At 32.1% G+C, this 16229-nt stretch overlaps 1 long non-coding RNA gene across 1 annotated transcript; it reads left to right on the top strand.

Annotated features, from left to right (window-relative positions):
* Window positions 1–2656: 2656 nt before the first annotated feature.
* LOC107955652 (uncharacterized) lies at window positions 2657–3804 on the top strand. Its single transcript, XR_001700051.2, has 2 exons — window positions 2657–3029; window positions 3486–3804. It is a non-coding gene; the product is annotated as an uncharacterized lncRNA (long non-coding RNA).
* The last annotated feature ends 12425 nt before the right edge of the window (window positions 3805–16229 follow it).

The raw sequence follows: 16229 nt of genomic DNA on the forward strand, positions 1-16229 counted from the left end.
CACGGACGACCACATTATCCTCAATTTTATAAAGAAATTCATTCTCCATGTTAAATCTTCTAACTTAGTAATTGAATACGAATCAACACCTCATTTAGTATATAATGTTATGCAAAAGACAATCAAAACAAAACACAACAAGTCAGTATCAGATATAAATAATAAAATTCAAGCAAAACAAAGATAATCAAAACACATATATGGGCAATTACTAAGGCTTAACACAGCTTTACCTAAGGATAGTTCTTAAGATTCACTATATGTGGCTCGGTTCTAGAGAGAAGGTACCTGAACCAACAGATTTCTCAATTCTCACCCATTATAGGCTCATATGAATCAAGTTCGGTTCAGGAGAATACATTTCCCTATGACCATGCGGAGATGAAAATCTCACAAAATCATAGGTACGGATGTATCCCGAAAGCAATCCACTAGCCCATGCGGAGGTGAAAACCTCACGAAAGCATAGTTTCTTACTCCCACTTAACAGGTATAACCACAACGGTTATGCAATGCAATGCAATATTATTCTACAAGACTTGGACCACATCAATCATGCGACCAAATGCAACAAAGAATCATGATTTTCAAATTAAATTTCAAATTTAAACAAAAAAACAACAAATAATCAATTTTGTGGCCTGACTCTATTGTTTGTCCCCAGTGGAGTCGCCAAGCTGTGGGAACCATTTTTTCTATTTGAAAAAAAAAGGGATTGACTTTTAAAACCAAATGTGGAGTCGCCACCAATCTTTTTGTTTAGGTGTGATTGGATCACCTAATAAAACATTTTGTTTTATTTAAATCAATTTTGGTCCACGTAAATTTAAAAATGGGTTCGGGAGCCGGTTACGTATGAGGAAGGGTTACCACCCTCACTACGCCCAAAAACTGGTACCAGATTGATTAATTGCTGTCCTTATGTCTAGGTTTTTTTCAAAAAAAAAATTGAAATATGGTTCCTTTTAAAACATTTAAGTGGTTCAAATTGGTCGTCAAAACTCTCTCGTTTCAAAGGTATAAAGCATCACATCCAGCACGATAGGACATGATCCTTTATATTTTTGAGAACATAATTGAGTTTTGACTTCCAAAGCTCATAGGTCAAAAATTACAAAAGGACGTCCAAATATTTAGTCCAACGAAAAATCGAAACCCAGCACGGTAGGGCACAATTTCTGGAATTTCTAAATACTGAACATTGCCTTATTAAAAAGATTTGTAAACTCAAAACATATTAACTTTACTTGAAATACAATGGAGTAATTGACTTTAAAGAGTTGGACATTATAAAGAAATATTTGTAAACCAAAAGGAAAAAAATGAAAACATGGGATAACATGCATGCATAAAATACGACAATTGATGAATGAAGATAATATAACTTATTTAATCAACTAACAAAACAAATAATTAGATATAACTAACCTAAAAAATATAACCAAATTTCTAAGCAGGTATGGAGAACAATTGAGATAATAATGAAAAAACGGAAAAAATAGCACAACAATGATATATATAGCCTAATATAATACAATCCATACAAAATATACAAAACAAAATGAAAATTTTAAAAAAACCACTATGGTATAAGACAAATTTAAAATAATGATGAACACATATAATATATGAATTGATGAATTTGAAACTATTTGTAAAAACAAACTAGAGATGTATATGTAATCATTAAAACATGTATTATAGAATGAATATTTTTAGATCAAATAATATACAAAGTGTTCAAAATATTTGTTAAAAATATATACAATAAAAGAAAATTTAATAATATATAAAATATGAAAGGATAGCAAGAATACATAATAAGATATAATCTTAGGAAATACACATAATAAGTTTACAAAACATATATATATAAATAGATTAAGAAATAATTATTTATAAAAAATAGTATGAAATTAATAATGCATGTAAGATTAAATTAATTTTATCATGAATTATATATGAAATAGATTTTAAAAACATAATTATGTATACAAAGAAAAAAACTATATGTATAAAATAACATGGGTTTAATGATGTATATAAATCAAACATATGTACCAATATATATATGTAAAAAGAAATTCAAAATAAATAATGTATAAGATAATTTTATATGAAACAAATTGATTTAGATTAATGATACATATAGATAATACTTACATAAAGATAATAATATATGAAAATATTCAAATGAATAAAATACACAATTTTAAATAGGATCCTTAAAGAAACAAATTATATAAGTAAATTTAGAAGAATATATATATATATAATAGATTTAAAAAGAAATATTTACATAAAATAATGTGAACACAATAATGTATACAAAATTTAACTAATTTTATCAAAAACTATATATGTATAAAAAGTATTTGAACATAATATCATACAAAATTTGAAAACAATATGATATAAAAGGAAATTCTAAAATGATAATTTTAAAATTTAAAAAAAAACCAAAGTAGATTATACAAATTAAAATGAGAAAAAAGATCTTAATTGAAATAAAATCAAATTAAAAGAGTTAAGTAATAAATAAAACAAATTGTTGAAACTGAAATAGGGACTAAGGTGCAGTGCGCGTGAATGTGAGAGAATTAAAAGCGCAAATAATCCAAATTCCCAAAACACATCTTTTAGGTGCGGGCTAAATTGACATGACACGTCGATTCTAGGTAAAATTTAAAAGAAAAATAAAGTGTGAATCGGGCTCAATCCAAAATCAGTGCGAAGGAGAAGGACCACCTGCGCAAATTCCCCATTTTAAGCAAAAGAGCGCGGATCCGGCCTACAAATCAGGTTAACGCACGGATCTTTTACCCTTTTGAATGGCACTGTTTTTCATTCTGCCCTTAAACCTTTCTTTTAAAACATAACCAATTCTTTTAATTAAAAAAAATTGCAGCTATTACCCTCTCTGCTAGGGTTCATTTAGCTTATAGTCGCCGAACCACTATCATGCTTAGCCGACGGTGTGCGAATGATGGCCGAATTTTTCCAACAGAGGCTGCGAACATGGAGATCTGGTAAGTTTACTCTTTCTTTTTCCTTTAAAAAACCTCAAATCCTATACTATTCTTTCAAAAAAACGAAGCAAAATTTGAAGAATGAACAAAAATTCAACACCGTTCGACCCTCACCCATATCTATATACTTCTGAGATATTTGGGCTCTCATCGGCGTCGATTCAGGTGTTTCCTCGCCATGTTTTTATACTAAAGTTGCAAGCAAATCAAAAGAAACGAAAAAGGAAAATAATAGATTGGAGGTCACCTTTTGATAATCTTTTTTTATTACTCTTTTCTGGTATTCAGTATGCGTAGTGTGCGTAAGATTACATAGTACAAGCGAGGCCTTTTTATAGCCCGAATTTACAGAGTAAATAGCGAAAAATAAAAATATTTTCCTGTTGTCATTTGTGTATTCTGTTATTCTGTTCTTTCTCATGCATTCCTTTGTTGTGTTTATTTTCCTTTTTGCAGGTTCTATTGGCGTGGAGTTGTACAGGGAAGAAACCACTCGTGGGGAGGCCGTTTCTGGCTAGCTGCAGCGCTGGTGTTCTAGAAACCTCTAGGGTTTCTGGTGCCTTTCCGATATTGGGCTCATTTGGGTTTCGGGTTTGGGTCAGATATTATTTAGGTTAATTGGGTCATGGGCTATTTTAGACCGATGGACTTTTATTGTATTGGTTTATTTATTTATTTATTTTTGTTTTATTCTGGTTTTGGGTTCTTTTAGTGCCCAGAGTTTTGTAAACGGACATTGGTTTATTTTGATTTTATTATTATTTTTAATTTTTAATTTATTTCTCTGGTTTTATTGCAGGCCGGACGAATTGGGCCTACTACAATACCTATCCAGAATATTGTTGTTTTACTTTTATAATGGTTGCTTCATACAAGGGATGGAGATAATAGCACATTCCTTAGAAATAGCTAAAGATTGTCCAAAGAGGGAGACAATACCTTCTTTTTTTGGTGTGCTCAAATTGCATAGCGTTTTTATCAAGCTTGGATGATTATATCCATTCATTATCAATGAATTTGATCATTACTGATGATTGAGCTCGTAAGATGGTATAACCTTAATCTTTGATCGATAACTATTTGATCATTAAAACTGAAAAGATAAACATTTAGATAAATAGGGGAAAATAATGACTTAATCAAAAAATTCTAACAGCTTAGAGTCAAAAACTAAGGGAAATCAAATATTAATCAAAGAAAGAACAAATTAAAAAATGATGAAGAGAGAAATTAAAATAAAAGAAGATGAAGAAAAAATGAAACCTCTAAGGTACGGTGGCTTTAAAGGTTTGCTTGCAATCTAAGTAATTAAGGCTGCTAAAATTCTTGAAGACTAAACCCTTTAATAATTCTAAAAATATAAGTAAAAGATTAGAGTAAGAACAAATAAATTTTAGAATTTAATAAAATAAGAATGTGGAATATAATGGAAGGAAATAATTGAATATAATGGAATTGATGAAAATTTCCACAAGTAGATATATGACCACTTTTGGAAAATAATCTCCAACTAACTCAAGTAATGAATTTAATCCATCCCTCAAAAAAAAATCTAAGAAAACACAAGTAAAGAAAACTCTTCAAGATCTTATTTAAAAGAAAATTAATTGTGCAGACCTAAGGGATCGACCATGTCAATTTATAAGCATGTCTATCCAGTCCTAATTGAAAGCAAATTCTAAATTCCTAAGAGACCTAGTGAAGTTAGGCCAAGTGCCATGATTTTTATTTAAGCCCTTTCTTTGGCCAAACTCGCATTACAAGAAAGCTAAAAATTTTAAATAATAATTAAAGAACGTAAAACAAAACTAAAATATTACTAAAATAATAAAATAAAATACTTACTTGGAGTGTAAGAAGCTGATTTATACAAGGACTCCAAATAGACTAATTTAGCTATGGCTTTATGACACCTATGAAATCAACTAACTTTCTTCTTAGGAGAAGTAACTTTTTTACAATGCATAAAATAAGAGAAATTTTCAATATCAGCTTCCTAAATAACTTTGCTAAAATTAAAACATGTCCATATCTAATTTTAAGGCTTCCAACTTGAACTTCATGTATTAAACTTGTTCAAAATCTTTTTCTTGTACATGCTTCATTATATTGACCATAACTTAAGTTTCTGAGCTAATATTGACGTGGTACTATTGATTTTAAATAATCAATGGATGAATATTGTGGGGAATAGAATAATTGCACTCATATATGAAAAAGATGATTTCATAGGATATTTATATAAAAAGAAAAGCCCTAAGGAAAGAAATAATATACAATCCCTAATATCATGTCTATTTGATCCCTAATTTACATCTATAGTAAGAATCTTGGTTGTCAACATTCTAGGTTGTCAACAGTCAATAATCTACGCTGTCAACACTCCCCCTCAAGTTGGTGCATAGATATTACACATGCCCAACTTGTAAATCAAACTATGATAGGTCCTTTTACTTGATTCTTTCGTGAACACATCAGCTAACTACTTGTCTGATGTCACATTAACTAAGTCTAACAGATTGAAGTTCAATTTTTCTTTGATGAAGTGTCAACCTATCTCAATATGTTTTATTCGATCATGTTGAATTGTGTTTTGAGCTATGCTTATTGTAGCTTTATTATCACAATACAAGGATAATTTTCCTTTCCTTAACAGTTTAAACTCTTTCAATACCTTTCGTAGCCAAATGAGTTCACAAACACCTTGAGCCATAGCTCTGTATTCTGCCTTGACACTCAATTGAGCAACTATGCTTAGCTTCTTACTTCTCTAAGTGACTAGATTTCTTCCCACAAGCATGCATTATCCAGTTGTAGACCTTTGATAATCTAAAGATCCAGCCTAGTCTACATATATAAAAGCCTCTATTTGGAGATTACCATTTTTAGAGAAGAGAAGTCCCTTTCCTGGAGTAGACTTTAGGTAGTGTAGTATGCGAAAGATAACCTACATATAATGTTCTCGAGGATCATGCATAAACTAACTCACTACACTAACTGAGTATACTATGTCTGCTCTAGTGTGTATGAGATAAATTAATTTCCTCACTAATCTTTGATACCTTTCTTTGTTCACTGTCTCTCCAACCACAGCTTGCAACTTATGATTGCTCTCCATAGGTGATTCTGTAGGTTTGCAACTCATTATACATGTTTCTATCAAGAAATCAAGGATGTACTTTCTTTGGAAGGTGAATATGCTGGAAAAATTAGGTAAAGAAAATGGTTTGACAGTTATAGCATAGATTTAAAATTTTTCTCAATCGAGCCAGTTTGTGATATTTATAGCAAAAACCTTTTATTGAATAGTACATGTGCTTTGTATAAGATGGATTTGAGTCGATCTTAGGCTTTCAATCGAATGACCTTCTCTGCTATCCTTATACCTTGAATTGTGTCGAGTATGGGTTCAAGCAACACGAACCTAACACAAAAAAGAAATGAAATTATTAGTTTCAATATGAAAATAATTTCTCTCAATAGAAATTGGTAAAGATCGTAATTCTCAAAAAATAGAATTTATTCTTAGATAATAAATTCCTATTACTTTATGCTGGAATAATAATAACTCAAACTTATGAAACTTGTGACTTTAAGTCAATAGGTGTCATCTATTTATAAGGAGTGGTAAAAGAATACTAGTTGAACAAGCCTTTAATAAATAATATTTATTTAATAGAAAACACACTCCTACACTAACTTAGAGTATGGGTGGGTAGCACACCCTAGTTAATAATACTAGGGTTGTCACCCCTCTCATCTATTATGAGAGGTTTTAGGCCTATCATGTATTTGGTTCAATTATATGTGCTTTCTGAACTTTTAACCCAACACTTTATAATTTAATCCAACCCAACATTGTTTTCTATTTCTCAAAACAAATATTATTTATTCAATTAATTAAATTAACTAAATTAATTTTTCAATTAACACAATTCTAATTCTGTTAAAGTCATAACAACTTTACCATAAAAAATCTATGAGGAAATATATTTAATTTCTTTATTCAAAATATTCATAATTAATTAATTAATTTAATTTCAATTATTTAATTATCATTAATTAATATTTATTCAAAAAATATTAAATTAATTCTCAAGTCACTTCTGTGCTTAGTGAGAAAACTCATTCATTTGTGAATGTAACTCATTTCTATTTCTTCATCATTTTCATTTGTTTCTATCAATTTGGTTCTACATGCAATTCATTTCTGGTTTCATCGAGATAACAAAGGATTCAATTGGACATATATTTGTAGTTTCAACTAGATAACAGAGGGATCAATTGGACATATATAATTAGGGCTTAAATAATTTATAACTACGTGATGTGAGTGATAAGTTTTATATTTATGATTGATCGTACTTGAAAACTAACTATTATCACGATAAAGGCAAGCACACCTATCGAGCAGTAGTATAGCTTATAGTAAGACCGCAATGTCGAACCCACAGGATCTAAAAGTACTAGTATTAACCTTCTTTTTATTATCTAGCCTAAAAATAAGGGGATTTGCTTTATCTAAACTATTTAACTAAACTAAGAATGCACAGGAAGTAAATTGGGGAAATACTTTTGGGAAAATTGATTGATTTGGACAATAACCAAGGGAAAATCCATTTAGACTTCACTTGTTATTTGACTCTGAATTAGACGATCTATTCACTTGACTCGATTCGTAGAAATCCCTAATTTATATTATTATCTCTCTCGAGACTAACAACATCTAACCCTAGGTTGATTAATTGAAATCTCTTTCTAATTAAAATCCCTAGTGTTGCATTAACTCGATCTATGGATTCCCTTATTAGGTTTGACCCTAATCCAGCAGATTTATGTCGCCCTATGTCTAGGGGTGCAATCAACTCCGCTTAATTATGCTAGATCTACACTTAGACAGGGACTTTCGCTCCTCTGAATAAGCACATCAATACTTGAATCAATATCCTGGAATATTGAAGCAAGAATTAAGAACACATAATTAAGAACAAATCAATTTTTTATCATCTAATTCAGAAAATAATAACAAGATCCATCTTAGGTTTCACTCCCCTTAGGTATTTAGGTGATTTAGTTCATATGTGTAAAAGGAAACATCTCAGAAGAATAATGATAACAAAACATAAAAAAAACCTAAAAACCCCTAAAGGAAATTGAAGGGAGATCTTCAATCTTGGAGGAGAATCTGGCTTCTGAGATGGATCAATCAACTTTCTTCGAGTAATTCCTTGCCTCCTACTCCTTGTGTCCTCTAGGTGCCCTTCTAGGGTGTTTATATAGGCTTTAGAATGCTTTCAAACCCTCAAAAGTGGCCTTTTCCTAATAGAACTAGACTTGGGCTCGATAGGGACACAGCCTTGTGACATGCCCGTGTGAGGTGGCTTAGGTCGTGTTAGAGTCTTCTAAAAAGACAGGGGCATGTGGTCTACCCGTGTAAGGAAGTCCAGGCCCTTTTGATTTCCCATGTTGACCCATTTTCTCTGTTTTTACCCCGTTTCTCGCTCTTTTTACTCTTTTATGCTCACCTAAGTATAAAACATGAAATTAAAGGATTAGGAGCATCAAATTCCACAAATCTAATGATAATTCATCCATAAATGTGCTAAGCATGGGATAAAAATATGTATAAATTACGACTTATCAAATACCCCCACACTTAAGCGTTTGCTTGTCCTCAAGCAAAATCTTCAATTCACAATTAAGAATTTATTTTTTCTCAACTTATAATTCCTATAAATAATATCTCAAAATAATCCATAAGTAATCATACATTAAGAATTCAACTAGAAGAACATCAAAGTTTCAAACATTCAAAGTTGAGCATTTTATCACGAAAACATAGGTGTCTCCGATTATCTAAGTAATCACCTTTGATTCAAAATATTACATGGTTTAACATCCTCACTAAAGATTCACTCAAATCACTCGAGGTGTTTAAGGATAACAAATTTAGCACTCAACAATCAGTATGGAAAGTTATTACTATAGGCTTGCGTGAAAATCAAATCTCAACCACTATATATTGAGATGATACATCAATCAAAAGGTCTTTAGAGGGTTGTAATGTGACTTTGGTTAGGGGGTGTGGTCACAAGCTGAAAGAGAAGGCTAGAATCGAGATTGAATTGAAAAATTACCTAACTAGAAAATACTAAAGCTAACAAATTACATTCCTAATTAGATGATCCTCAAATTGAGCTTTTCTTCATGGTTAACATCATTTTAAACCAAGCATTACATAATTTCGTAATACGCTAGACGAAAAATGTCAATTGCAGCAACTTCGTTTTTTTTTTAAGAACAAATCAAGCAACATAGAACTTTGCTAACTATCAAAAATAAAACATAGCTAAGCAATTTATTCAAATCAAATCTCAAAAAAAAATAGAGTTCAAATTAATTGAGGGGATTTCAACAATAATGGGTTATGGGTTAATATTGAGGGTAAATCAATGAATGACTTGTTAGGCTCAGGGGGGTTCACTAAGGGTTAATTATGAAGGTAGACTTTTATGGAGGGAGTGGGTTAAACCTAAGTGCCTTTACCATCTCGACATATCAAATCAATGGTGTGGTCTTGACATGCATAATCGAAGCAAGTTCTAGAATAACAAATCAATATTGACACACTCATAGCAACAATAAAAGTGATCATGAAAGAAATAATATATGCTATAAAGGCTCAAGATCTCACAAAAACTATGGCTTTTTGATGTTAATCCTGTGAATTTCAACTTCAACATAATACCTAAACTTGGGAAAGTAACCTAAAAATTTTTAATTCTCAAAAAAATCAAGTTATCATGCTTGATTCTCTAATTCCTTAAAGTTTAAACAATCAATGCATAAATGCTTATGTTTTAATTCAAGACATATCAATAAAAATCATAAATTAATCAAAATTCATTCTAATAGTGATATGAGTGAGTCACGTAAGAATAAGACAAAATTCAGTGATTTTTCTGATAATGATATAAATAACCCCCCACACTTAAGATGTACATAGTCATCAATGTACAAAGATAGATTTACTGAAAATATATATATAAGATCATCAGATAGGGAGAGAAGTGAAACTTCCTGAATGTTAAAAAGAATCCTTGAATTGGAGTCATGGAAAGTAATCGGCTAAGGCAAGGGTGAGATTTGGAAGAGGATACTCCAGTGGTGGTAGAGGTTGTTAGTCCACAAGTGCTGTGCCAAAAGAATATTATAACTAGTGGTAGCTATAGTCGTGGTCGAGCAGGGCATGGCAGTCGTGGAGGACCTTTTCTAGTAGAGTTGCAAATTCCTAAGTAATAGTGAGCTTTGGAGCTCGTCATAACTGCGATAGAATCAATAATTCTTTAGGAAATATAAAATAACATGATTACTCATAAAGAAATGACCGAAAACATAAATTGCTTAATATAAATTATAAAACCTAAAGATGAAGTAAAAATAGTATTAAAGAGAAATAAAAAGTAATTTAAAAACATAAATAAAGATAAAAATAAAAAGTCTTCAAACGGAGGACCGGTGGCCGGAGGAGCGACGACGTGATGGTGGGGGTTTGTAGTGTGGAGAAAGAGAGAAGAAGGAAGGAATGTGTAGGGAAGGGAGGACAAGAGGTAAGATTTTGATGTCTATAGAGGAAAAGGAAGGAGAAAGGGTGGTGTAATAGCCCAAATTTGCCCGGGCCTTAAACCAAATAAATAAATAAATAAATGTTTATTTATTTAAATAGTCCATATACAGAGCTCAAAACAAAAAATAATACATAACCCAGCAGCCCAAATACCTAAACCCTATCTTAAGTCTACCCAGACCCAACAAACAATAGCCCAATGAGACTCAAGTCACTCGGGCCCAAAAGGCCCAGTACCTTAAAGAACCAGCAGGAAACCCTAGGGTTTCCTTGGAACCTCAGCGCCTTAAGAGCTGTTCCAGAAGTTTCGCCACAATCAGTCCAAGAGTCACGCCCCTTCGACTCGTGTCCATTCGTCTCACCCCAGGATTCTGGCCTCGAATCAACGCCGTGACTCTGGCCTCGCCGTGATTTACGGTCGAATCAACGCCGGTGTTTGATTCTCTTCGATCACCTGCAAAAAAGGAAAGAAAACACTACAGAAAAGGAAAATAGATAGGAGAAAAGAAATCTAAGATTTCTTTCTAAATGTAAACAGTTCATAGAAGGCTATAAAAGCCTCTTCACAAATCTGTACAGGGACGGATTTTTATTCAGAATAAAATACGTAGATATTCATAAGAAAGAAGTTCAAGCAGTCTCTCAAAAGGTGATATACCTTTACCTTTTCATTTTTTCCTAAATACATGCAAATACCATTAAAATAAATAAAAGACAAGCTTACCTCTGAAATCGCGTCGAAAATCAAAACTTTTGGGTTTTCTGACCGCCGTAGGGGGCGGGGTCGGCGACGGCACGTGGGCACGTGAGGCCAACGACCGAGGTTCGGCTCGACGGAGACCGGAGCCCAGACCCTTCTCTCCCTTCTCATTTCAGAGAGAATTTTAAAGTTTTTTTTAACTCGGGTCTCAAATGAATTTTGAGCTAAAAATTTGGCTTATATAGCCCTAACAAAGCGATGTCGTTTTGGTTTAATTCAATAAGCACAAAACGGCGTCGTATCAATACCGAGGATCCGCGTGTTGACCCGTGACCCGGGAAGGATCCGCGTGTTTTTAGAAATTGGGATAATTGCCCAATTGATCCTTCTGGTTTATTAAATTTTATAATTTCATTTCATTTTATTTTTTTATTCGGCCTTAATATTAAATAGTTGTTTTAATTTAGTCCCAATGGCTATTAAACTTCATTCTGGGGAAACGATGTCGTTTTGGGATTAGGGCAATTTGCCCAATGAGTCCCTCGGTTTTAACACGCATTCCAGAAGGCCCAATTTTTTATTATTATTTAAACTAGCCCTAAAACTTTAATTTTATTTCATTATAGTCCTTTTAAATATTTTTTTATCTATTAAATACTTTATATCTATAAATATTAATTATAAAATATAGTATATATTATTTTTATATATTATTTATTATATATATTTTTTACTTATAAATTATATTTATTTATATATTTCATATATATTATTTTTAAAAAAAATTATGTATTATTATTTATTAATTGTGTAAATTTTAATTTTTATTAAATGATAGTATATATATTATCCTTCATTATATTTACATATTACATTTTATTATATGTATTTTTAAATTACTTATTATATGGTTTATATTATTATATATATTTTGGTTATAAATTATATTATACACTAAATATTTACTATATATATATATATTATCATTTACATTACTTCTATTTCATTATAAAATATATACTATTTTATCACCTATTAGTTATATATATTTTTTACTAAAAAAGTATGTGTAATATTAATATTTAGTACATTATTAAAGTATTATACCCTATAATATAACTTATATATATTTAAATACTCACTTTATTTATATTTTAATACCTATTAAATCTTTTATATATTGTTATATTTATATATTAAATGCTAGTTTCATAATATTATTATGTGCTGTTTGTTTGATAAATATATGGTACTACATTATTATTATTTTTATATATTATCATGTTTGTTTTATATACATATTTATATGTCTAATTGTATATTATGCATCGTTTTTTAAATTAATTATTACTTTGTATTGTTCGTATATTTTACTTATTCATCTTCAATATATGCTATGTATATTTTAATATGTATGTTGTTGTGTAACTAAGATTTGCTATATTTATGTATGTATCTAGTATAGGACCTTTATATTATTGCTATCATATTATTTAAATGCATGTTTTAGCTACCTATTATTTGTAATATGCTATCTTGTATGTTATATTCTATAATGTTAATATGATTCTTCATGCATTAATTAAAAAAACGAGATTCCAGAGTTTTCAAAAATAAAAAGGCAATGTTTGGTGTTTGGAAGCTTCGAGAAAAGTAGTGCCCTAACTTAATGGGTTGCAATTTTTTTCGTTGAATTTGAATAGTCAAGCACCCTTCTGGGTTTTAAGGTTTTCAAAATACGAGCAACTGTCTTGAAATTTTAAAGCGTTGTGTCCTAACTTATTGGATATGGCGTTTTGTCGTTTTGAGATACGGATTTTCAAAAGGGGCTAGTTTAGCTTCGAATATCTTAAAAACCTTACTTCTTAACTTATTGGATGTAATATTGTGATTCATTTGATACAAGTGAACCCTAATTTTCAAAATTGAGACATTCTAATTAAAAGAGGTTTGCATATTAAAACTTTCAAATTTTCGACATTAAAGACACTTGATAATCAATTAGGTACCAAGTTTTGGGCGTCACGTGGGTGCTAATCCTTCCTCGTACGTAACCGACTCCCGAATCCGTTTTCTCGAATTTCGTAGACCAAAATTGATGTTTTAAAACAAAACATTTTATAAAGTGATCCAATCACACCTAAAAAGATTGGTGGTGACTCCCGTTTTCATTTTTCTTAAAGTCGATTCCCATTTTCCAAAACTCGATTTAAAAAATGGTCTCGACAGGTGGATTTTAGGGTGACGGTCGAAGCTTAAGTGGCGACGGCGGCGGTGGGAGCAGCGTCTAGGGTTAGGGTATTGGGGAAGGGGATGATGAATAGTGTCGGTTTATATAGATATTAGGGCACACGACCGTGAGGCACGCTCGTGTGCCCTTATTTTAGCCCGTGTGTTTCATGGTTTTCAAATTTGGGCGCGTCTAAAATTCGGCCCACGCCCGTGTTCTTTGGGTGTGTTGGTGCACACGGCCTTGTCCTGCTACGTTCGCTTCTCTCACGCCCGTGTATATATGCGCACACCCGTGTTATTTTGACAGCTTCGATCACGAGTGGTGGGCACGGGCGTGTCGCACGCCCGTGTTAAATTCTCAGTTTCTACCACGGCTTATAGCCACGGGCGTGTCGCACGCCCCTGTTGATTTGGCAGGATTACCCACTGCTATGTCGCACGACCGTGGCAATGTATCGAATCCTATCTTTGGGGAAAAATTTTGCACTGTTTTCATACGGCCGTATCGCACGGCTGTGTCACCGCCCGTGGTATGAGCACGGCCTAAGGCACGCCCGTGTGCCTGACCGTGTGGATTTGGAAAACCTGTGTTTAAGGACTTAGTTAATGATTTAGATGTTAAAAACTAAAATTTAAAGAACTCAACACTGTTAGTTCTTGGGTTGCCTCCTGAGAAGTGCTTATTTAGAGTCTAAGCTCGACTTACCTCTCTGTTGCGTGGTCATGGTGGTGCGAGGAGTTTACACTCCATTCCTACTATCAATCCCATCAAAATAAGGTTTTAGACGAGTACTATTTACCTTACCAGTGCCAATTTGGAATGAATTACCTCGATTGTACCATATGGGAAAATGTTAAGTACCGTAAAAGGGATTGCTCCATTGGGTTCAGAAATGGCAATACAAGGGTCTGCCGCATCTAGTAGTACTTTGTCTCCAACCTTAAGTTGATTTGATAAAACATTGAGTCCGTCTTGGAGTGGTTTTGGTTTATCGTGTGTTCTCGGTTTTTGTGTCCGCCATTTACTAGTTCCTCGATCTACAGCCTTTGCTCTTCATAGATGGGTCCTTTGTTGTTACTTAAACTTGGCTCATGTATGCTCTTCGAACGTGTTTCCTGCGAAGAAGGTTGCACTACATGATCAGTATTAGTAACATGATTTATACAACCACCCTTAATATTCGATGTGTTACTCGAATTACGAGCTTGAAGAGTGATTATTTCATCACCCAGACGAAGTGTGAGTTCACCTGTACCAACATCAATAATAGTTCTAGCAGTTGCTAAAAAGGGTCATCCTAAAATCAAAGGTATGTTACTGTGACAGCCCTAATGTGACCCTAGTCAGAAAGTGGGTTCGGGACCACAAAACCGAGTCATAAAAATAATTAACCGACATATTTGATGCTTATTATATGTATACATGCATGTGTGAAAATTTCGTGTTTGAATTTTGTTAATTGTAAGTGAATTTTATTAAATAGGACTTGTGTGAGAAAATTTAGAAATGTGCTAGGCAAATGTTAAAGTGGCCTATTGATGCATGTTAGAAAATGCTTGTACTTGCATGTCAAATTGGCCAAATTCTAGATGGTGGCCGGCCATGTTATGGACTAAAGCATATTATAATTATTTTGTGCTAATAATTTTATGTTACAAAATAAAATAATGAATTAAGAATAATAGAACATGAGGTGAGTGGGAGGAAAAAACAAAAGTTGTCTCATCCTTGTTCCTCCTTTGCCGTGACTTGAGGGTGGGAGAAGAAAAGAATTCTCTTGTTTCATGTTCAGCTTGGTTGATGTTTAGGAAGAGGTAAGTACTTTGAAATCCTTGAAAATTTATGTATAAATAAGGTATGTAATTCATGGTAGCTTTTGAAATTGTTGAATGTATTAAGCTAGTTACTAAGTCCCTTAGTTAGCCCATGTCCAAATTTTGAATCTTGTTGGTAACATGAGTAATCGGTTAAGAGAAAATGTTCAAGAAATTGTGTTGTTCATGTTATTTGGATGGAAAAAAAATGGTAGTTAGGTGAAGTAGAGTCTAACAAATGAGCACATATGTGCATTAGTTGCTAAATGGAGAAAAATCGGCTAACAAGTTGTGTACTAAGGCCGAATATGATTTTGGATATTATTGGGCAATGTATGTGTTTTGAATTGATGGAATGGAGAGGATGCTTTAATTGTGTTATGAACAATTATATGTTAAATTAAGGTTTGCTAAGCTAGCTATTAAGGTGAAATGCAAATGTTAGTATTTGATTTGGTAATAATCTGCTTGGGGACAGCAGCAGTAAGGTGATTTTGGAAAATCGCCATAAATTGTAGGAGTTGAGTTAGAAGCTGAATAAATTATGTCATTAAAGCTTGAAGAGTCTAGTTTCTTAGAAAAGAAACTATAAAAACAAAAGAGTTACCAATCTTGAGATATTTGAAGTATTGTGGGACTGAGTCAAAATGACTACTAGATTCCCTATTCTGTTTTTATAAAAAAATCAGTATAAATTGTACAAAAATGGCCCTAAGATAAAATTTATATGCTTAGACTCCTTAATGAGTCTAGTTTCAAATGAAACAAACGAGAACATATTTTGAATTCTGTACAATGAGAAATTTGATTCGTAGTGAAGAATAGT

Source organism: Gossypium hirsutum, chromosome A07 (assembly GCF_007990345.1).
Source record: "Gossypium hirsutum isolate 1008001.06 chromosome A07, Gossypium_hirsutum_v2.1, whole genome shotgun sequence".
Lineage (NCBI taxonomy): Eukaryota > Viridiplantae > Streptophyta > Magnoliopsida > Malvales > Malvaceae > Gossypium > Gossypium hirsutum.